Source organism: Leptonychotes weddellii, chromosome 10 (genome assembly GCF_054177405.1).
Source record: "Leptonychotes weddellii isolate Sample4059 chromosome 10, ASM5417740v2, whole genome shotgun sequence".
NCBI lineage: Eukaryota > Metazoa > Chordata > Mammalia > Carnivora > Phocidae > Leptonychotes > Leptonychotes weddellii.
Genome location: NC_138378.1, coordinates 537,735 through 546,217, shown reverse-complemented (window position 1 = coordinate 546,217; position 8,483 = coordinate 537,735).

Here is an 8,483-nt window from a genome sequence, read left to right as displayed (position 1 = left end):
CTGGGAAGGGGAGGGGCTGAGAGCTGGGGGAGCTGGCAGGGGGAGGCTTTCCTAAATGGCTCCATCCTGTCTAGGTCAGAGGGGACCTGCCTACCCTCTTACCTGGGGAGGTTCTTACCTGAGGATGCTCTAGAGTTGTAGCCAACCCCTTAAAAGGGAGAGCAGGAAGGTCAGGAGCATTTTGCAGCTTGATTGCATTTGACCCCCCAACTTTCCTGCACATGTGCTATCCTTAGTTACCCTTGAGGAAACTGAGGCACTACACTCATTGGCTGAGGCTCACCAGCTAGCTAGCCAGCAAAGCACCCAGAAACCCCACCACTACCTGATGTAACCCCAAGGATCCTGACTTCCCAGATTCATAACCCTCCTTGTAGAGTCCCCTTGAGCTAACAGCTGGGCCATAGGACACTGCTTCTTCCCAGCTCTCTCAGGCTGACTGTGGGGGACGCCAGCCACCATGGTGAGAGGGTGCTCAAGCGGCAGGGCCCACAGTCCCCCATGCCAGGAGGGACTGAGGCCTCCTGCCAAGCCCCAGCACCAACTGTCTGGAATGTATGTGAAGCATTCTGCAAGAGGACCCTCCAGGTAAGTGCAGCCCTAGCTTGACTGCAACCTCGCCAGAGACCCCACGCCTGAGCCACCAGCTAAGCCACTTCCAACTATGAGATGATACATGTTTAATAGTGTTTTAGGCAAATAAGTCTTGGGGTGATTTCTCACACAGCAATAGATAGCTGATATACCAAAACTGTTCCTCAGTGAGATGCACCTGTATCAAGACAAGGTCAGCATCATGTTGGGAAGGCAATAATGGAAGCTTCCCATCTAATTCAGGAAGTTGGCTGGGTGCACCATTAGCCTCAAGATACACAAGCATCAAGTTCGAGGACATAATAAAGTCTTCCATAAATAATAGCAGCAACAGAAGACCTAGGGATGAGCTTAACAAGAAACATGCTAAAAACCTGAAATGTTCCTGAGAGACACAACAGAACACCGAAAATGGAGTGGAATACTATGTTCATGGATAAGGAGACTTAACATTACATAAAGATACTAATTCTTCCTAAACTTATCTATGAACTTAATACAATCCTCAAAAAAATACTAAGAAGAATTGGGGGATAGACAAGCTGATTTTAAAATTAATTGAGAAAAGCATCACACAAACAAGCAAGAATGGGCAGGAAAATTATTACAAGAAGAGTAACAGAAAACTGAAAAGAGATCACTCCCAAACTCATCTTACAAGCCCAGCATTACCCTGATCCCAAAGCCAGATAAGAATACCACAATAGGGGTGCCTGGGTGGCTCAGTTGTTAAGCGTCTGCCTTCGGCTCATATCATGATCTCAGGGTCTTGGGATTGAGTCCCATATCAGGCTCCCTGCTCCGCGGGAAGCCTGCTTCTCCCTCTCCCACTCCCCCTGCTTGTGTTCCTGCTCTTGCTATCTCTCTCTCTGTCAAATAAATATAATAATCTAAAATTAAATAATATAAAAATAAATTATAAGATAATCTAAAAATAATCTAAAAAAAAAAAGAATACCACAATAAAAGAAAATTAAAGACTGGGACATCTGGGTGGCTCAGTCAGTTAAGCATCTACCTTTGGCTGGGCGCCTGGGTGGCTCAGTTGGTTAAGCGACTGCCTTCGGCTCAGGTCATGATCCTGGAGTCCCGGGGTCAAGTCCCGCATCGGGCTCCCTGCTCTGCAGGGAGTCTGCTCCTCCCTCTGGCCCTCCCCCCTCTCATGTGCTCTCTGTTTCTCTCATTCTGTCTCAAATAAATAAATAAAATCTTTAAAAAAAAAAAAAAAAGCATCTACCTTTGGCTCAGGTCATGATCTCAGGGTCCTGGGCTCGAGCCCCGCTTCGGGCCCTTGCTCAGCGGGAAGCCTGCTTCTCCCTCTGCCTCTGCCTGATGCTCCCCCTGTTTGTGCTCTCTCTCTCTTTCTAACAAGTAAATAAATAAAATCCTTTAAAAAAGAAGAAGAAGAAAATTAAAGACCAATAGCCCTGATGAATATAAATGCAAAAATTCTCACGAAAATATCAGCAAACCAAACTCAACAGTACATTTAAAGGATCATCCACCATGACCAAGTGGGATTTATCCCTGGGATGCAAGGATGGTTCAACATCTGCAAATCGATAAAAGTGATACATGACATTAATAGAATGAAGGATAGGAACACCCAGGTGGTGCAGTTGGTTAAGTGACCAACTTTTGGTTTTGGCTCAGGTCATGATCTCAGAGTCGTGAGATTTAGCCCCATGTCTGGCTCTGTGCTCAGCACGGAGTCAGCTTGGGATTCTCTCTACCTTTCCCTCTGCCCTCCCACTTGTATGAGCTCTCTCTCTCCCTCAAATAAATAAATAAATCCTTTTAAAAAACAGAATGAAAGGGGCGCCTGGGTGGCTCAGTCGTTAAGCATCTGCCTTCGGCTCAGGTCATGATCCCGGGGTCCTGGGATCGAGCCCCACATTGGGCTCCCTGCTCCTCCCTCTCCCACTCCCCCTGCTTGTGTTCCCTCTCTCACTGTGTCTCTCTCTGTCAAATAAATAAATAAAAAATCTTAAAAAAAAAAACAGAATGAAGGATAAAAATCATGATCATCTTAATAGATGCAGAAAAAGCATTTGACAAAATACAGCATCCTTTCATGATAAAAACACTCAACAAACTGGATAAGGAGGAATGCTCCTCGCATAATAAATACCATGTATGACAAGCCCACAGCTAACATCCTACTCAGTGGTGAAAAGTTAAAAGCCTTTCTTCTAAGATCAGGAACAAGACAGGGATACCCACTCTCATCATTCCTATTCGACATAGCACTGGAATTCCTAGGCACAGCAATTAGGGAAGAAAGAGAAATAAAAAGCATCCATATCAGAAAGGAAGAAGTAAAACTATTTCTGTTTGCAGGTGACATGATCTTATATATAAAAAACCCTAAAGACTCCACTAAAAACACTGTAAGAACTGATAAGTGAATTCAGTAAAGTTGCGGGACACAAAATCAACATACAGAAATTGGTTGCATTTCTATACACTAATGACAAGCTATCTGAAAAAGAAATAAAGAAATAATTATACTTACAATAATATCAAAAACAATATCAAGTAATATAGGAATAAACTTAACAAAGGAGGTGAAAGACCGGTATACTGAAAACTGTAAGATACTGATGAAGAAATTGAAAAAGACACACACACAAAAAATGGCAAGATATTCTGTGCTCATGGATTGGAAGAATTCATGTGAAAATGTCCATACTACCCAAATGGATCTACAGATTCAATGCAATCTCAATCAAAAGTCCAATGGCATTTTCCATAGAAATAGAAAAAACTATCCTAAAATTTATTTAGAACCACAAAAGACCCCAAATAGCCAGTCACAATGAGAAAAAAGAACAAAGCTGGAAGCATCACACTTCCTGATTTCAAGCTATAATACAAAGCTATTGAAACCCAAACAGTAAGGTCTTAGCACGAATACAGGCACACAGACCAGAGGAACAGAATAGAGAGCCCAGACATAAACCCACACATACATGGCCAGCTAATTTTTTAGAAAGGTGCCAAGAACACACCATGGGGAAAGGACAATCTCTTCAATGGCTGGTGTTGGGAATACTGGATATCTACCTGCAGAAGAATGAAACTGGCCCCCATCTTATATCACTCACAAAAATTAACTCAAAATGGATCAAAGATTAAATGTAAGACCTAAAACCATAAAACTCCCAGAAAAAAAAGAAAAAGAAAAAAAAAAAAAACATGGGGAGAAAGATCCTTGACATTTGTCTTGGCAAGGTTTCCTGCATGGGACACCAAAGCCCAGGCAGCCAACACCATAGCAAACAAGTAGGACAACATCAGACTAAAGAGCTCAGCTAAGGAAACCGTCAATAAATTGAAAAGATGCCTACAGAATGCAAAAAAATATATCTGCAAACCATATATCTGATGAGGGGTGAATATCCAAAATACATAAGGAACACATACAACTCAATAGCAAAAAAATAATCAAATTTAAAAATGGGCAAAGGACCTGAACAGACACATTTCCAAAGATGACATCCAAATGGCCAACAGACACATGAAAAAATGCTCCACATCACTCGGCATCAGGGAAATACAAATCAAAACCACGATGAGATACCACCTCACACCTGTAAGAATGGCTAAAATTAACAAGTCAGGAAACAGCAGGTGTTGGGAGGATGCGGAGAAAGGGGAACCCTCTTACACTGTTGGTGGGAATGCAAGCTGGGGCAGCCACTCTAGAAAACAGTATGGAGGTTCCTCAAGACGTTGAAAATAGAGCTACCCTACGACCCAGCAACTGCTGGGTATTTACCCCAAAGACAACAAATGTAGTGATCTGAAGGGGCACCTGCACCCCAATGCCCATCACTGAGGGCTGCCCCTCCTTCACTGGCACCCCCTCCCCTGTACCCCGAATGACTCTGAGGCCATAAAAGAGGAGGCATCTGAAATATGTGAAATGCAGTTTTTGCCAAGATACCTTGTTAAAGAAGAAAATTGAAGTGACCACAATGCACCTTGGGTTTTTAAAAAAAAGAATTGAAAAGTATATAAAGTTCAGGGGTTCCTGGATGGCACAGTCAGACGAGCATCTGACTCTTGATTTCAGCTCAGGTCATGATCTCAGGGTTGTGGAAGAATCAGAACTGTACAGCCAGGACAGGAGGAAGACTTACTTTTTTTCCTCTACCTTCTTGTACGTTGAGTTTGTACTAAGTGCTTATATTCCTTATTCAAATACAAATGAAAAGTGTAAAAGGCATCAGGTACTGAATCGTAAACTCTTGCAGGGTGTTCTCCTCCCTTTTCCAGTGGCTCATAAGCCAGGATGACAGCCCTTCACCTTCTGGCCTTGCAAATCCTTCATGATGCTGATGGTGACAACTTTGTCATCTTCCGCAGGGATCCCTCCCTGAAACCCAGACTCACAGCTCACACTGCACTGGGCCCAAACCTTCTCCTCCTGCTCTCCCAACAGCCTCCCATTTCAATAGATGAGCACCCCATCCTCCCAGATGCCCAGGCATCCTGGACCCTCCTCACATTCCACCTCCAACCATTAGCATGCCCAGCTCCAAACCCAAGCAGCCCCAGAAAGCAGAGAGCCCTACAGCAGCCTCCTCACCCCCACATCCACATCCCTCCCTGCTAGGAACATAGCAGTCCTTTGGAAAGTCTGCTTGGCTATCCCAACCAGTAAATGCAGAGGGATAAGGTTTGGAAAGGGATGATGTTTGCAACCATCACAGTAATAACTGAGACGGGATATTCATGCAGCCTCAAGGCATCTGCCCTGGGATACCTCTTGCCGTGGAGAAACTGTCAGACCTCTCCTGGCCTTGGGATCAGGGCTCACATCACCAGCAACAGGACAGACTGACATCATGCACCCCAGGTACTGCGCTTGGAGGACACACCCCACCCCCGTGGTTCCAGCCCAAAATGCAAAACCTCACACCAATCCCAAGGAAGCATCACAGACTCTACAAAATGACCACCTCCGCAAGCATGTCCAGACCACAAAAGACCACGAAAGGTTGGGGCATTGCAGATTCTCAGACTAAAAACCATATATGCAAAAATGTGGAATTGGGAGACAGTTAAAAGAGAAATGTGGATGTGGGCTATCAATAACACGACATCAAGGCCAGGTCTCCTGGTTTAATGAGTCACAAAGGACATGTTCTAGGAAGCAGACACTAAGGGGTCAGGGGTAAAGGGCTCAATGTCTGCAACTTGCTCCCAGACAGCTCAGACCTAAGTTTATTTATACAATAAACCAAACGGGGCAAGATGTTAGAAATTGGTGAATCTAGATGAAGAGTATATAGAAGTCCTTTGCACTATGTTTCCAACTTGAGTGTAAGTTTGTTTGAAATTACATCCGATGAAAAAGTAAATGAAGCATGCAGCCAACACCTCCCCCAGTTAACCAGGCCTTCCTCACCCAGAGAATTTCCTAGTGGCTAAAGCTCGGCCCGTCGCCCTCTGCCATCTCCAGAACCGCTGGGAAAGTCCCAGAAACCCCTTACTGGCACCCCTTCAGAGTGTGGAGCCCCACCGGAAGTCCCTGGTCTGGTCTCTGCTAGTCCTAGCAGGCTCTGGTTAAGATCCACCTAGAGAGGGGCGCCTGGGTGGCTCAGTTGTTAAGCGTCTGCCTTCGGCTCAGATCATGATCCCAGGGTCCTGGGATCGAGCCCTGCATCGGGCTCCCTGCTCCGCGGGAAGCCTGCTTCTCCCTCTCCCACTCCCCCTGCTGGTGTTCCCTCTCTTGCTGTGTCTCTCTCTGTCAAATAAATAAATTCTTAAAAAAAAAAAAAAAAAAAGGGCGCCTGGGTGGCTCAGTTGGTTGGGCGACTGCCTTCAGCTCAGGTCATATCCTGGAGTCCCAGGATCGAGTCCCACATCAGTCTCCCTGCTCGGCGGGGAGTCTGCTTCTCCCTCTGACCTCCCCTCTCTCATGCTTTCTCTCTCTCAAATAAATAAATAAAATCTTAAAAAAAAAAAAAAAGATCCACCTAGAGAGAACTTAACACCCAGGTACAGGCCCCCAAGGACCCTCCCAGGGCCCACCCAGGGGCTCTCCTAGCCAGCCAGAAGTCACACCCTGGCCTGGGGGCAAGGAGGCGATTGAGTCTATGAGTGGGAGGGTCCCAGTTTCACCTGGGGGCAGGGGCACAGCCTTGAGGGTCCTGGGGCCATCCTACCTGACATGGGGGCCAGGAAGGGGAGGTCTCACCCCAGGAAAGGTCTACACCGCTGGGTTGTCCCAGCTGTTCTCCCCACCCCAACCCCACAACAGCTCTGCACCACTCTCCGTGCACCCCCATCCCACACTTGGAACCTTTCCTGGAGCCCCCAGACCAGGCCCTGAGCCCCTGGAGAGTGAGCCTTGCAGAGCTGATGAGGGTGGTCACTGTGAACACGGAAGACAATCCCAAAAGCCCCCTGATGTGCCCCCAGAAAAGGGGAGAGGAGCTGGCCAGCCTCGCTGGGGGCGGGGCCTCCCTGCAGCTTGATCAGCCTCCTCCCTGCCAGGTCCTTTAGGGTGACACGTTGGGGGCAGGGCGCTTCCCCGCAGTTGGAGGACGTGTCTGCACTCCTGATAAAGGGAGGCGCCACTCCTGTTGGGGGCCTGGAGATTTTGGGCTGCTACAGACTTGGCTTAGATCCCCAGCACCTGACCTCTCTATACGGCTGGACACCTGGTGTGCTGTCAGGTGGGCTGTACCCACCTTGAGCCCCAACCCACTGGAGCAGAGGAAAGCCGAGGCTAAGGGCACCATCCGCGGCCGAGCAGGATGCAGGTTGAAGGATGGGAGGCGGGTCCTCAGAGGCCAGAGTCCTAGGTCTCCTCTGTAGAAACACAGACATGGCCAGAGGCTCAAGTCCACGTGCCTGACCTCTGGGCCTCCCTCCTCAGCATGCAGCCAGCCTGCCCTGTCACCTCCCAGGTGAGGTCCAGTCCCCAGCCACCCGTTGCCTCCAGGACCTGGTGTGGTCAGAGGGGTTGGTCGTGGAAAGGGCAAGTTCAGGACAAGGAACGCTGACTGCATGGCAGGCACTGGGCAGGCTGGGGGGATATGGGAAGCCCTCTGCAATCCAGAAGTGTGGGCTACTGGCCACCGTGTCCCTGCAAATGTCAGGAGAGCACCCAGGACTGACCCACAGCCAGGCCCCTCGAAAGGGGAGGCTTTCCAGCTGCTGGTGCAGGGGCAGGAGGACGCTCTCTCTCTCTGATAAAATAAATAAAATCTTTTTTTTTTTAAGATTATTTATTTATTTGACAGAGAGAGACACAGTGGGAGAGGGAACACAAGCAGGGGGAGTGGGGGAGGGAGAAGCAGGCTTCCCGCTGAGCCGGGAGCCCGATGCGGGGCTCGATCCCAGGACCCTGGGATCGTGACCTGAGCTGAAGGCAGATGCTCAACGACTGAGCCACCCAGGCGTCCCATAAATAAAATCTTCTTTAAAAAAGAAAAGAAAAAAGTTGATAAACTGGATTTCATAAGTTTCAAAAATCTCTATTCTTCCAAAGACACTAGTGAGAAAAATGAAAAAGCAAGCCATTGACTGAAAGAAAATATTCAAAATACACATATCTGATGAAGAGCTGCATGCAGATTACCTTTTTAATCTTAAAATTCGGTATTTTTAAAGCACTCTTCTTAAAAATGAAGAAAATAGGGGCGCCTGGGTGGCTCAGTCAGTGAAGCATCAGCCTTTGGCTCAGGTCATGATCCCAGGGTCCTGGGATCGAGCCCCGCGTCGGGCTCCCTGCGCAGAGGGGAGTCTGCTTTTCCCTCTGCCTTTGCTCATGCTCTATCAAATAAATAAATAAAATATTTTTTTAAAAGATTTTATTTATTTATTTGAGAGAGAGAGCACATGAGAGGGGGGAGGGTTGGGAGGGTCAGAGG